The sequence below is a fragment of the Sarcophilus harrisii genome, chromosome 1 (genome assembly GCF_902635505.1).
Source record: "Sarcophilus harrisii chromosome 1, mSarHar1.11, whole genome shotgun sequence".
NCBI classification, from domain to species: domain Eukaryota; kingdom Metazoa; phylum Chordata; class Mammalia; order Dasyuromorphia; family Dasyuridae; genus Sarcophilus; species Sarcophilus harrisii.
The window spans coordinates 214,867,044-214,883,321 of NC_045426.1; the positions used below are offsets into that span (position 1 = coordinate 214,867,044).

At 37.7% G+C, this 16,278-nt stretch overlaps 1 protein-coding gene across 2 annotated transcripts in view; it reads right to left on the reverse strand.

Moving 5' to 3' along the window:
- TMOD1 (tropomodulin 1) overlaps nucleotides 1-15,866 on the reverse strand; it is a 119,223-nt gene extending 103,357 nt beyond the window's left edge. For both annotated transcript variants that reach the window (XM_003761368.3, XM_023497346.2), the window contains exon 1: nucleotides 15,604-15,866. The gene's annotated coding sequence lies outside the window, so the exon portion shown is untranslated. The remainder of the gene's footprint in view (nucleotides 1-15,603) is intronic.
- Nucleotides 15,867-16,278: the final 412 nt, after the last annotated feature.

Consider the following 16,278-nt stretch of genomic DNA (forward strand, 5'->3'; position numbering starts at 1 on the left):
TTCAGGGAACTAAATGAAGAGGTTTGGCTCCCCTAGATTCCCCTAGGATTTGGTCCAGGGTAGGGAGTTGTGGGAACCCCCTTCTGTGCTGCAGAGGTCCTTTGTAATGGAATTTATGAACCCAGAAAGTTAGACTGGTAAAAGAAGTTTATTATTGACACTGGGAAGTCAGCCTTTGCTATGCATGAAAGACTGAATTCTTAGTGGCAAGCTCCTGATGGAGAAATATAAAGTTTCTAGCAGAGAAATTCTGACAGAGAGGTATAAAGTCTTGTTAGGGAAATAGGTGAGCAAGATAAAGAGAAGGTAACGCTGAAAGAGAATATCATTTCATCTGGCAGAGTGTTGCTGCTATGCCAGGGATAGCATATTAGGTCCTCTGCAAGGACTGAGCTCCAAGTTGGCTCATTGTATAATTGAGGCCTTGGCTATAAGCTGCAAGTTACTCTTGATGGGGGCTAGGTACAGACTGAGCTGGAATTAGAATAGAGAATCTTAGAATTGAATGAGTGTCTCCAAGTTGATCTTTAATTCAATGGGAAGCTTAATCAGTAGTGAGAGTTATCAATGCAGGTAGTGCTCCTCTCTCAAGATAACAGAATGAAGCTATTTATCCTGTTTTCCTCAGGCAGGGTCTTTTACCGAGGCAGGGTTCAAGGAAAATCTCTCCTTCAAGGAACTTCTCAAGTGCTTCATCTCAGGGCTCACCCAGAAGTCAGAGAGAGAGAGAGAGTTTCAGGGCTCCTCTTGTCATTACTTCTCAACCCCACACTTTAGAAACCTTTATTTCCTTTACTTTTTTTTTCTTATTCATTTATATATGTGTCATTAGGCTTTTGCTATACATACATACATACATACATACACACACACACACACACATATATACATACATTTGTATACATGTCATGAAATTGTTGCCAATGTTGAGAGACAGCTGTTGTTTGTCCTTCATTCTTGAAGAGAACCATGTACAAGTGAATTGGATTTAAGTGAGGAAAGGCTGTGCAAGATCAACCTCTTCACTTTCCCCTCCAGAGCTATCTAGGACAAATGGCAAGATACAGATCAAGATGACTAGAGATGGTCCTGGAGTCAATGGGAGATCTCTGCCTTTTTTAAGCTAAGGTCTTCAACAGGTCTCAGTTTGATTGAGGTTGGAACCATTCAGTTGATTAAGGCTAGGTAAGAATTGAGGCAAAAAAAAAAAAAAAATCTGGTCTTTCACCTAATCAAATCAAACAACAAAAACCTAAATAAATAAATCTGGAAAGGGAAGGCCCTTTGCATTCAATCTGAACCAATTAGGATCCAAACAGTGACAAAACTATAGGTGGCCAAGAATTGGAGTGGTTTTGGTTTAAGGTATAATCTTTAAAGAAAGAAATTTATCCAGTAAACCTCAAATATTTTGGGAGGGTTCAGAAGTAAAAGAGAAAAAAATGCTTTCAAGAGCATGTAGGTAAGGGTATGATACCCTATGTGAACAGAGAGAGAGAAGGAGGGAAGGAAAAAAGGAAGAGAAGGGAGGAAGGAAAGAAGAGGAAAGGAAGGCAGGGAGGGAGAAAAGGAAAAAGGGAAGAAGGGAGGAAAGGAGGAAGGGACTAACAGAAGGCAGAAGGATAAAAGGGAGGGAGGAAGTTTTCCAAGTGATCAGTTCCAGTTTGTGGGCCAGCTCTACCAGCATGGTACAGTAGAATGATCCCCAAATGTGGAATCTGAAGAGCTAAGTTTGTACTTAGCCCTACCACTTAAAGGCTCTATAACCACGAGCAAATTATATAATCTTTCTCTACTTTATGATACTAGATGAGATAGTGGAAAGGGCACTGGATTTGGAATTAAAGGATCCAGGTTCGATTTCACTTTTTATCTCTGTATGGACAAATCAATTCCCTTTTCTGGCATCTAGACTCATTCATACAATGAGGGAACTGGGTCAGATGTTCTTTAAGTACTGTTCCAGCTCTAAAACTCTAAAGCTACTCATATATTAATTAAATGGGGCTGACAACACCTGTCCTACCTGTTTTGCTGGGTTCACATGAAGATTAAGTAAGAAAATGGATATGTAATAGAAAACCATTAAGTGCTATGGGAATGTAAGGAATCATTGTTGCTGTTATAAATCTTGTACTAGACAGCAGATTTCCTACCTCAAGAAACTGCTTTGCCAAATTTTCAATGCACAAAATGACTTTAACTGAAGAGATGTGATCTGACCTTTAGAATGTTCAGATCATTTAGGGAGCTTTTGTTACCAATGGGTTTCTACTGTATAATCAAATTATCAATACTGAACAGTTCTAATAGAATTCATAGATAGCATTTTAAACTTTACTATACCCTGTTTTTATATAGTGACTCTGTGAAATAGGCAGTACAAGATTATTACCCCCATTTTACCCGTAGAAAAAAGAACAACAGAGGTTCAGAGAATTGAACTGATTTGCCCCTGGTCACAGAGCTAATAAATATGGATCCCAAGATTTGTATCTAGTTACCTATTGTCAAATTCAGCCTTCTTTCTGCTACATCATACTGTCCCACTCCTTGAGCTTCAGGCATCTGTCCTCAAAAGACTGGGTTTAATTCCTGTCTCTTTTACTTACCACCTCAGTGAACTTAGAAAATCACTTACTTTGAACCTCACTTTCCTTATCTGTAAAATAAGGAGTTGGACTAGCTGGTCTCTGAAGTCCCTTCTCTAATCAGATAGCATCAATATAACAGTATTGGAAGGGCTGGAAAAATGGTTTCAGAAGCAGAAAAAAAAATGTTCAGATTGATTATTATGCTGAATCCAACTGCAAGGCTGAAGGAAGGCACAGCAGAAGCCCTCCCACATCTCACTCAGGCTTTTGATTCACAAGAACACATTACCTAAGAAAAAATACTAACAATCTCTTGATGAAAAAGACTAGTATAGGGTTTTCACCCTTTTACAAGAAAAAAAGAGAAACTATGGAAAAAGTTTATGTGTGGGGTTGTGGGGTGTAAATGTGTGTGAATGGGTTAAAGTTAGTGAAGACTTCTTATGAGAATGTGACCCTGAACTATGCTCTGATTGTGACTTGAGACTTTACAATAACAAGTTAAGCTATGGCTAAAAGCTGCAGGTATATGATTGTCTTAGATGAGAATTTCCCCTCCATTTTCCTCCCACCTCTAAATTAGCATATTTCTTTTAAAGATGATGATGACTTTGGGAATTCAGGTAATAGAATTCTCTCATCCAAGAATACCTGCTTGTATAGAAGTTCTCTAGGGAAATTTAAATTAAGAGCTTTTTATTTATTCATTTTCTTTTGTTTCTGGGATACACATTTATAATGTAAGCCTGGACTCCCCCAGATAATGGGAGAAAATTTCAGGATGGGGACTTCTGATTCAGGGTCTATTTAATCTTGTGTTTTACAGTTTGGGCTTTGCATTCCTCTATTTACACCTTGTCTTTTGGGAGTTGCCTTTCTCATGAGATTGTAATAAATCCTTTTTTTTTTTTTTATTTATTTATTTTTGCTTTTTACCTTGAGAGTCTCTGATTTTTTAATTTGGGTAAGGGTCACCGTCCCACACATGTGTGTTTAGGAGAATTAATCAAACAGTTAAACTAATGCATCCATGCTCCATCAATGTATACAAGATAACCACACCCAGATATAAACTATACATTTCTCACTTGATGAAGCTCTAGGATTTCAAAGAAAGGAAAAATATATGGTCTCTGCTCTTGAGAAACTTACATTCAGATAAGAGAGACGATGAGCAAATAATTACATATATGTAAAATATATTCAGAATAGAAGGGAAGACATAGGGGACACAAAAGGAATCATGTTCTGCAGAAATTGGGATTTGAGGTAAGGCCTGATGTGATAGAAGACAGGAGGAAAGGAAAAGAGGGTCAACATTCCAAGCATCAGGACTGGCCAGTTGAAAAGACAGAGTTGGAGCAAGATGCTTCAGGTCAGTTCCAATGGTTTTGTGATGGAGAGAGCCATTTACACCCAGAGAGAGGACTGTGGGGACTGAGTGTGGCTCACAACATGGTATTTTCACCTTTTTTTTTTTTTATTGTTGTTTGCTTACATTTTGTTTTCTTTCTCATTTCTTTCCTTTTTGATCTGATTTTTCTTGTGTGTCATCATAATTGTGGAAATATCTATAGAAGAATTGTACATGTTTAACATGTATTAGATTACTTGCCGTCTAGGAGAAGGGGTGAAGGGAAGGGAAGTAAAACATTTAACATAAGGTTTTACAAAGGTAAATGTTGAAAATTATGTATATGTTTTGAAAATAAAAATTTTAATTAAAAAAAGATAGAACTGGAAGATGAAGTATGAGCAAATCATTTTTTACCCTAAAAATGGTTTCCTCATTTAAATATAGAAATAATAATTATTGTACTGCCTAGCAATTTCAACTGAATTCAATAAACATTTATTAAGTACTTACTATATGTCAGGCACTATGTTGAGCATTGGGGATACAAAAAGAGGCAAAAGACAACCTTTACCCTCAAGGAGCTTATAATGTAACAATGGAGACATTATACTAACAAATCTATACAAAGCAATCCATATACATACAGCTCAAATCAGAACTAGGGATTAATTAAAATAAAAAAAGGAAAACACTGGAATTAAGAGGGATTGAGGAAGGCTTCCAGTAGAAAGTAGATGTTAATTGGGAATTAAAGGAAGCCAGAGAAGTCAGTAATTGGAGTGGAAGAGGGAGAGCATTTGAAGCATGGGGGACAGCCAGAAAGAATGCCAAGAGTTGAGATTGGATGTCTTGCTTGTAGAATAGCCAGGAGGCCAGTGTCACAGAATGGAAGAATGTATATTAGAGAGTGAAATTTAAGAAACTCGTTAATTCAATAGTGAAATTTAAGAAACTGGAGCTGCAAGATTAGATATCCATAGAGAGACTGGAGAAAAAAAGGTAGATTTGAAAATCATCAGTATAGAGATGGTAATAATCCATGAAAGCTGATGAGATCACCAACTGAAATAGTATACAGGGAGAAGAGAAGATGGTCTAGCTTAGAACCCTGAGGGACACTTACAGTTAGAAGGAATGATCTGAGAGAAGATACAACAAAAGGGACAAAGAAGATGTCAGTCCAACCCCATTACATGTTATTATGTAATACAATATTCAAGTTGATTCAAATAATCAGCATTTTTTACTGAACATCTGAATCAATTTTGGCAAAGTTGGCACACCCTAGGAAAAAGTGTAAGCTTCAGATAAAGGGAAGTATTTTTAGAGAGAAAGGGAGGGGCAGAGAATTTATCTTTCCACCAAGGAAAGGAGGCAACTCAATAATCAATGGCTGCTTAAAATGTCACCAGCTTTACAAGAGTCATCTAAAAAGCAAATGTTCTTGATTTTGATCCATTTCTTCTTGGCTACCCAAGCAGTAAGAGGTTAGAATCTTTATGATTATATACAAAAAGCAAAGCTGCTCTCAGATGGATCAAATCGATATTAACAGGTAATGTTTATATATTTATAAAAGAAATGAATAGCCACTTCTAGATTGAGAAAATGAAGGGGTATATTTAGTCAGTGATTTGCACAGATACTAAAACTTCTTCCCAATCAAAAAATAAATACAGAAGGAAAAACAACTAAAAATCCACAGAAGAATTTTTGGAAAAGTTACTAATATTAATGGTAAACAAACAAAAAAACAACAACAAAAAAGGAAAAACTAAAAAAAAAAAAAAACGAAACAAAAAAAAACTCATCCCAAACTGTAGGGTTTTTTTTGATTGACCAGCTAAACAAACAAAAAGTAAAAAAAAAAAAAAAAAAAAAGAAAGAAAGAAAGAAAGAAAATGGAGAGGTTGTCTCCCTTAGCATTTTTTAAATCTGAGTACAAAATAGAACTTGCGTCCCAGAAGAAAAGACTTCGTAGTAAACCTCAAAAGCCAAGTTTTTTATGTATCCAGAATTCAGATTTTTATCAGAATAAAGCAAGAAATAAAATAACTGTACAATTAGATCAGAAAAAGTATGTCAACACACGCAAAAATTTCACCAACTTTTTCTATACTTAGCTTATGTTATCATCAACATAAGGATACTGAATCATCAAAAGGAATGGACAATGTCTCAAAAGTTTTAGTGAAGTCCTAAATTTTAATTAGTTATTAAAAGATACTCCTAAAAGATACTCTTAGTACAATTCTAAGCTTCAATTAGCTTTTGACTGATTGTTGATTAATAATCATTTATTTAATTGATCATTATCACTCATTAATTCAACAGTTAGGTAATTAGCTATTAGAGCTTAGGTCACATTAAGTTTTTTGGGGTACTCTGTGCTAACAACTGAGAGGCAATAAGATGTGATATGGAGAACAATGGATTTATCAGAAATTTGAGTTGACTCTCAGTTCCCACTGTATAACCCTGGGAAATTTACTTAATTTTTTTCAGCCTAATTTTCTTTATCAACAAAATGGGGATAATACTTGCATTACCTGCTTCATCAATTGTGCGGTGTTCAATGGTATGTAAAAATTCTTTTTTAACCATAAATGCAAAGAAAAATGTGAACTATGTTATTTAAGAATTATAGAATATTGAAAAAAATAAGTTTAAATGATTATCAAATATTTATTCTGAGCATATTTTATGCGCTGCATTATTATGTCCTGTGAGGAATATTTTTTAAATCATAGAGAAAAGCAGTAAAGGGTGGGGTGGAGAAAAACATAGTATCTGATCCTGAATTTCCGAAAGCTTATTTATAGTCTAATTAGTCAGTTTATAGGTATTTATTTTCCATACCGTTCAGAGTTCTGTAATATCAACCAGTTCTTCTTTTAACTACCTCTTAACTTTGAAATTCACTCCTGCCACTCCTCAAAGCAAAGTCCTCAAATCTACTTCCTCACTTGCTTTATTAGAGATTGGGACAATCAATCCTTCTCCTCAAATCCCTTCCCAGATTAGGCTCCAGAAACACATGGTTCCCTCTTGGCTCTATTTCTATCACTCTGATTACTCAGCTTCTTTTAATGGCATCCTCCCCTCATCCCTCCCACTGTCACTGGGCACCTGTCCTAACTCTTCTCCTTCCACATTCTGCCTACGAAATTGCATTTATTTTCATCAGTAAATTATCTAGGTTATTCTCTAGGAAGGTAGGATGGTTACTTCTGGTTTGCATCAATTTGCATAATAACTTACATGTATTTACTTTTAGCAGTAAATACCCTTAAATGCCAAATCCATAAAATATTGTAGTGTTAGGGTAAACTACAGAAAAAAATTTCAAATTCAATATCTAGGGTCATTGGAATAAAAGAACACAATTTCCTCAAGCTGTTCTCTCAAACCAAAGCCAATTCTGAAGAATACCTGGAGTGATAGAGGAACCAAAAGAGAAAAACATCCTTGAAAAAACCTGTTAGTCCAACCACAATTTTGAATACCATTTGCTTGGGATATCCACCTTTCTGTCATATGGAATCTTACTTTAGTCTTCTATTGCCTCAAACTAAACATAGAAATTACAGAATTCCTCCAATCTTGATTCATTCAATAAATTTTTATCCAATATCTATATATGTATGTGCATCTATACATGTGTATATGTGCCTACATATGTGCATATATGGGTATGTATACACAGATACCCATACCAAATAGTTGACTATGATGTGTAAGAAATTATTGGGAATATTATCCCTACTTTGAATGAATTTATAATATAGCTAAGAAACTCTCAGGTTTCATTTAATATTCTCTTCCCCAGGATACCTCTCAAATTTTTAGGCTTGGGTTCTTGCCTTGCTGTATCAATTTCACTTTTCTTAACAGCATCTACTTACTATATCTCTTTCTCCCTTTCCAGCAGTGATTCTATCCCATGGCCACATATAATAATCTTCCCAGTACTCAATAAATTCAAGATCACATAATTTAGTAAGTATCAGAGTAGGAACTGGTTTAATAATTGGTCACATAAACTGAAGAGAGTAGGTTAAAGGCCAGGGGGAGAATGAACATTCTCATTGTTGTAATGTGGCAACCACACTCTTATGCTCCTACCCTTATTTTGTAGATTCCCTAGGGCATTTTCAATTATTGCAAGAAGTGTCACAAAAGATTCCCCCTCCTCCCAATGAAAACATTAATTTGTTTTACTTGGGGAAAGAAAATGTCATATAATATAGCATATTTAAATAAGGTAAAAAAATGTACATCAGTCAATCAGTCATTGTAGGATGACAGATTTTGAACCTACAAGAGCTCATTGTAGTTATAACCACATCATGGTTATGTGTCTTCTTTGAAAGATCTATGATTTAATTGGTGTGAATATTTTCTCTACTACTGCCAATCACAATCCATCTATGAAGTTTTTAGTTACTGTTGCTAAAATAATTGATCTTATGGCCAGTCCTCTCATGATGAGCCCATCATGACATATTTTTATCTCCCCAAAGGTTGAGAATCATGGTCCTATGACCTAGAGAGATGATATAATCAATACAAAAACAGAAACTACAGTCACAATGATATGACTGAGTGAACTCAAGGGGGAAATACAAAATAGGGATTATATGAAAAAATTGGGATCAAGGAGATAATTGGAGAAACGTCTTGCTTACTCTTGACTGTTCGTGTTCACTTCCTTACCTAGAACTCTAAGTTTCTTGGTGCTGGTGTCATGGAAAAAGTTTAGGGCTTAGAGCAAAGGAAAGAAGGAAAGAACCAAGCATTTATTAAATGTCTACTATGTTCCAGGTATTGTGTTAAGTATCTTACAAATATTACCAGATTTCATCTTCACAAAACTCTGGATGGTAGGAGCTATTATTCTCCTCATTTTACAATCAAGGAAACTGAGGCAGACAGGGGTTTAATGACTTGCCCAGGGTCACATAATTAGAAAATAATTGAACTCAGATCTTCCTAACTCCAGGTCCAGTCTTCTATTTACCTTGCTAGCTAGCTACCTCTAGAAACTGAGTTTAGATCCTACTTCTAAAGATGTTATTTTATTTCTTTCTCAATTTATCTACAAAATGAGAGTAGTTGATGCTCAAAAAGTTATCAAACTGTGCATAGCCTTTATTCCAACAGAGATCTTAAAGGAGGGAAAGAGACCCAAATGTGCAAAAATATTTGTGGCAGTCCTTTTTGTAGTGACAAGAAACTGGAAACTAGTGGATGTCCATCAATAGGAGAATGGCTTAATAAATTATGCTATATTAATGCTATGAAATACTATTGTTCTATAACAAATGACCAGCAGGATAATTTCAGAGAGACCTGGAGAGACCTACATTAACTAATGCTAAGTAAAATGAGCAGTACCAGGAGATCATTATACACAGCAACAACAAGACTATACAACTATCAATTCTGATGGATGTGGCTCTCTTCAACAATGAGAGGACTCAAACCAGTTCCACTTATTCAGTGATGAAGAGAGCCATCTATACCCAGAGAGAGAACCATGAGAACAGAGTGTGGAATACAACATAGCATTCTCACTCTCTTGTTATTTGCTTGCATTTTATTTTCTTTCTCAGTTTTTTTTCCTTTCTTCTTGTTTAGCAAGATAACTGTATGAAAATGTATACGATTTAATATGTATTTCTACATATTTACCTGCCAGCTTGGGGCGATGGGGAGGAGGGGAAAATTTGGAACAAAAGGCTTGCAAGGGTCAATGTTGGAAAAATTATCCATGCATATGCTTTGTAAATAAATAAATAAATGAGAGTACATTTTAAAAGTTTCTTCTAGATCTAAATCTATAATCCTATGTGTGGAAAAGGCCAATGAGAAAATGACTAATTCAAGATTTATAATTTGTTATTTTATTTGGTAATTTTTTAAGAAGAAAAGCTTTTTTATTTCCTTCAGAAAATAAAGGATTTAATGGCATGAGTAATATAAAAAGTACTTAATGGACTTCAGCTAATGTGCGTAGTCCTGTGAAAGTCACAAAAATGTGTAAGAAGATATCCTCAAACAGTTTGTAATCTGGATAGATGAAAGTATACACATTGATAAGACAGGCAAATAACAATGTAAGACAATTTTAGACAGCAAGAAAAAAACAAGCACTGAATGTAGAGCCAGAATGGGTTTCTATTCCCAAATCTGCCACCTCATCTCTTTATAAACAAAGTAGTAATCACAGCTAATAGCTATTATATACAAAGTTCTTACTCTGTACCAGGTACTAGGCAAAGAGCTTTACAATTACTGTTTAATTTGATCCTTATAACCCTGTAATGTAGATGCTATTGTTGTTCCCATTTTACACATCAGGAAACTGAGGCAGACAGTAGGTTAAGTGACTTGTCCAGGATCAAAAAGATAGTAAATATTTGAGGCCAGACTTGAACGTAGGTCTTCCTGACTTTAAGTCCAACACACTAGCCATGGCTGCCACATAGTTGCTCTAGAATGTCATCTTGAGATGGTCCAAGGGAAATGGTAAGAATAACAATGAGTTAGGCACACCCTAGGAGAATACTTCTAAGTCTTGGGTTTCTCAAGGAGAGTCAAAAAATGCTGGAAAGTAGTAGAAGAGGGCTTTCCACCAGCCTTCTACTTTTCTTACTGTCATATCTATATAGCTAGTCCATTGTAATCCCACAACTTGTCATTCACCATTATGCCCTCATTTTTTAAATTCTCTAAAATCTTATATTTTCAAGTTCTTTTTTTAAATCCTTGGGAAGTAATGTTTTAAGCCTTATTTAATATGTAAAAATGATTAGTAGTACATATCTGCTACAGGTTGTCAACCCTTGGGCTTTTACAATCTAGTAAGGAAGTTCTCAAGACTATATTCCTTTTTTCTCTGGTGCCTTTATTCTGCAAGCAGTCTCCAGAAACAATTTGTTTCTAGCTGAAAAGTACTGATCATTTTTTAAAAAATTTGATCAAACTACAAGTCAACACTTTAAATCATTTTCCTGTGGAAGAAGTCTTATTCAACCACAGAAGGATTAACATAGGTAAGGGTCTCCTCTAGTTTATTAATAACATTTTTGGTATATTTGAAAGAAATGAGTATGCTTACTTCTATATCCCCATTAACTCAAATTCCAGAGACCAGACTTTTGAACAGAGAGAACTCCTCTCCACCTACCCACCCACATACTTATCTTCAATACATATCGACATATATGTGTATATATATAAAAATCTTCTTTCTCATTGAGATTTAGCTCAAAGTCAGAAGGGATGGTTTAAAATCTACATCACAATGTAAAGGAAAATCATTCATAAGCAAATAAAACATTCCAAATCTTAGAAAGGCTAAGCTGAGGTCTGAATATCTCAATTACATCTGAAGAGGCTAGTGGGATGACTTAGACTAGGTATGGACCATTTCAATATCTTCATCCTCAGTCATTTATTTATATACATCTACATACATACATCTACGAGAGATCTAAGCAGGAATCTGGAGAGGGTATCATAAGTATCAAAAATAACAATGGGAATTCCTCACTGAGGAACGATATCTTTCAAACAGGAAGGTATGTCAAACAGGAGTTCTCTTCTCCCGTCTATCTGGAGTTAATAAACCTCAGAATTGGGGTTCTGAGTATGATAAGCTTCTGTTAATACTAGGCTAAGTCCTGTTGCTCTATCAATCATGGCAACAAGCTTTAACCTAGTATTGTATTGACAGAAACTTTTCTTTGATCCCTTAATGAGGGACCCTATCTTTACTTATGATGCTTAGCTTAGATGACCCAGCAGCAATACATCAACCTGTTTGACCAAGCTAAGCTAATTCATCCAGCTGATACATCAGGTCCTGCGAGGAGGTAGCCCAGCTGAGCTGAGGAACAGACTAGTCAATCAGAAATGCCTGTGCTGATAAAATTCAAGAAGACTTTCCAGAACAAGAAAAGGTACCAAGATTATGTAGTTCTGGAACTGTTTTGGTCACCTTTGTTTCCTTAATATGTACTTCACTACCACTATACTTTAAGTTTATTTCCATCTCTCTCCTTCCCCTCTTCATTCTTCTAATCCTCCCCTCCCCACTCTACCCCCCCTCCCCAGATTTAGGAGTAAAGACTTTGTAGACCTTTATCACTATGCCATTTGAATAAATTCCTTTACTAAGAACTAACCAAAATCTACTGGTGAACACTTAGGGTAAAGAACTAAGTCGGGATTCTTGAATTATGGCATTAGCAGGATTGGCACTCCCAAGTTTATCCCTCGAACCAGACCCAGTGGGCCAGTGCCAGAACGGGTTGCAGATATGAGCCCATATGATGCTTAGCCCAATTCTTCCCACATTTCTGCCAGATCTTATGCAGCTGAATGGCCAAGGATGAGGTACTGAAATGGTCCATATCCAGTGTACTTTATTAAAAAATTCAACAAATATTTATGAAGTGACTTATATGCATATAAATATTATAATCTTGAAGAGGCAAGAGAAATTAGATAAATTGCAGTGGAAAATACAAAAGGCAGAAAACAAGGAAGAGAAAAATGGGTTTGAAAAGGGGATAAAATGATTTTGTGAATTGTGAATGATTTTCCTGAATCAACAGAGCATAGAGGTCCTGTTGAATGCTACTAGAGCATAGGATTGGGTTCTGAGCCTCTTCCTATTACCAGAGTATTATTGACAATTATTAAAACATTCAGACAAGAAAAACAGTATAAAGTCAAATTAATTAGAAAAAGAAGTTTAATAAAGATGTGGCCTTCACAAAAAAAAGGCTAACAATGGGATTGTGAGTTTAAGTTGTTTGTGCTCTCTCCTCTTTATGCTTCTTTCTTTAAAACTTTCATTCACTCTCCAGGCTTCAGCTATCACCTCTCTGCAGATGACTCCCTTATCTACATCTCTGGACAGCCCTTTCTCACCAGCTCCAGTCTCATATTTCCAATTGCCTGTGGACATTTCTATAGGCAATGTATGAACTACTGCTTTAAACTCAAATTGTTTAAAAAACAAACACTGTCTTCTCTGCTTCTCTCATTCCCAATCTTTCTCCTATTCCTGACTTTATTTGTTTTTATTACAACTGTTCCAGTTTTCCATACTTTGAACAAAAGGGTTTTTTTTCTTTTTTCTTTTTTTGTGAGGATGAGGTTGGCTTTCATGACATTAACTTTGGAAAAATAGTTACAAATCCTAAAATTGTACAATTCCATTCACCAAATATTCATTGATCTTGCATCTACAAAGTCATACAAATCCTAAATATTGCATGATATACCCACTGTATGTTTTATTACAATGCTTCTTTAGATTTGTCCTAAAATTACTTTCAACAAATGGCCCTTTGTAGCATTCCTGTATTTGATGAACAACTCACATTCATCTTTCTATATATTTCTGTATATATGTCTATATTTATATATAGAATATATTTCTATATATAACAATCCCATTGTTAGCCTTTTTTTGTGAAGGCCACATCCTTATTAAACTTCTCTTTCTAATTAATTTGACTTTATACTATTTTTCTTGTCTGAATGTTTTAATAATTGTCAATAATACTCTGGTAATAGGAAGAGGTTCAGAACATTTCTATATATATCTATAATTCTAGATCATATTCCATCAACCTTCATCTCTCCAGAATTTTAATCCGGTATTTAATGGTAGGTTTGGATGCTACAAGTAGCAGAAATATGTATTTTGGATTTTACATTGTAATAAGCAAACACTAAACTGGCCCAAAGTGCAAATGTATACAGGAAATTGACACTGTAATGGAAGTGCAGACAGAAATATAAAAAATATGAAAAATTTCAAGTCATTTGAATCAAAAAATAACTCCTTTTCAATGAACCTCATCTTTCATATTTCTTTTAATAAACAAAAATCAAAATTCCTCTCCTCTTGATCTGAATTTTCATCTCTAAAGAGTTATATATAGTAATTAATTATTGCTTATATATATAAAACTTAAATATTCTACTTGTCTATCACAAGTTCATCTTCCTGTCAAGGAAATGCTTTTTCCAGTAATAAGGTCTACCAGCAGCTGTTCCATAATCTATTATTGCACAAATTAAACACTGAGATCTAAAAAAGATCCCTGATTATTAACAGAGTAATCTCGGACAATTCAATCTCCGCGGGTCTCAGTTTCTTCCCTAATAAAAGGAGTTTGAATATCCCCAAATATCCTTTCTAGCTCCAGGAGCTATGATCCTATGAATTTGATTAAATAGCACAGTATTAAAAGAAAAATTATGGAAAGTCCCAGGCTAAGTAGAGAGTTTGGGCGTGGGATGAGATTTATGAAGACAATAGGCAGGTGCTTATTTTTTATTCACCCCCACTCAGCTGACTCAAAAAAGAGGCAATAGAACTGGAAACAGTTGTCATTGGTTTTTCCTAAGGAAGAGAAGCAAGTTCTGGGAGCCCTCTTAGATTTTTTGGGAAAGAATCGAAAAGGACGAATGACAGGAGGTTTGAGGAAGACAGATAACATGGGACCCTGAGGGGCTACTCCGGACTGGGTTTAGCCGCTTAAATTTTTCATGGACCGTTAGAAGACTTTATCCTTTACCCTACTCCTTTATCCTTCTATATTTTTGAAACTTTTGATGTCTGATCCATACTGAGATGACACTGGGTCCTCGGTCTCTACTTCCTTCCTCTTTTTTCCTTCCCCCTCTTCCCCAAACTCCGCCGCCTTGCTCAGACCCTTATCACTGCGTGATATAGACGCAGATATAGACTCTTTAAATTAGGTGTTTACCCAATTCCCTTCCTCAACTACCTCCTCCACAACTCGAGAATAGAGGCTGCTCGGGATTACGAGACAAGACTGATTAAACCCGCATCTGGTATCACCAACACCTGTGCGGGCGCCAGACTCTAACCGGAGTTTTCTGGAGTCCATGGACTTTAAAGAGTGGGGTGCTTAGGATGGGGAGAGGCTACGTGAGGAAGTCCGTGGACTTCAGGAAGCGGGGTACCCCAGAATAGGCTAAATAGGGAAACTTGGAGAAAGGATCCCGTAGGCTTCGGGAGAAGGAAGGATGCTGTGGGGAGGAGGGGGAATTGTGGGGGGGGGGGGGGGGGGGGGGGGGGGGGGGGGAGGGGGGGGGGGGGGGGGGGGGGGGGGGGGGGGGGGGGGGGGCTGCAGACGAGAGTCCATGGATTTCAGGAGGATACTAGATGGAGACTAGGTGGTGAAGAGAGAGAGGGGAAGAAGGGTGCTATGATAGGGGGAAGGCTACAAGAGGGAGCAATAGGCGGGAGTGGGTGAACTTCAAGCGGGCGGGTGGGGAAGCTGGAGGCTGGCGCGTACCGCCCTCTAAGTGTAGGCAGCGGTCTACTTCCATCTGCGGGGTCGTCACCCAGACCGGCTTCCCCAGTCTCCATCGCCTTCCTTCTGTCAGCCCCAGGCGGCAGAAGCTGGAGGAGGAGGCACTGTCGGCTATTTATAGAGAGGAGCAGCTCAGTCCCAGTTGGTGACAGCTGAATATTTTGACCAGATATGGCCGGGGCTCCCGCGCTGCAACCGGGAACCCTTGCACCCCCAGCGACCCAGGAGCTCTAGGGGGAACCCCAGGGGAGAAAGGGCTGCAGAGAAGGGGGAAACGTCTTACCGAGGAGCCGGCGGACAGGCTGGGTGGCTACTGGCTGGGGATCGCTTTCCCAGGCGGCGGAGACGCAGCCGAGAGTGAGCGTGTGCGGGAGAGACGTTTAGGGAGTTGCGGCGGCTGCTGGTGCCGCTACCGGTGCCGCTGCAGCTGCTGCCGCCGTCGGGTCCTAAAAAGCCCTTACTTGGCCAAGGCAACCTCCCGTTGTTCCGCTGAAGGTAGTAGAGGGAGAGGAAAGGGGAGGAACTAGAGGGGGGGGGGGGGGGGGGGGGGGGGGGGGGGGGGGGGGGGGGGGGGGGGGGGGGGGGGGGGGGGGTGGTCTACAGATTTCAGCTGCAAACCCACTGCACGGAGCCAGGGCTGCTACTACTACAGGATCGTTGTCCCGCCCTCTAAAGCTAGCAGCCTCCTCCTCCCTCTCCTCCCTCCACCCTCTTGCCTGTCTCTGAGAGGAGGAGTATGGGGGGAAAGGGGGAATAGGTCACTCCTTGGACCTAACCCCGAATTTAGGGGAGCTAAAAGGCATTTGAATGTGTAATGCATTTCTCTTCTACCTATAGTGGCCGTACATATGTACGTATGTGTATGCATGTATGCCAGTTTTCCCAAATGTTTGAAGATTATAAAACTGCAGATAAGATGTTTCTGAGTAGCCCGCCCTGGGGACGGATACCCGAGCCG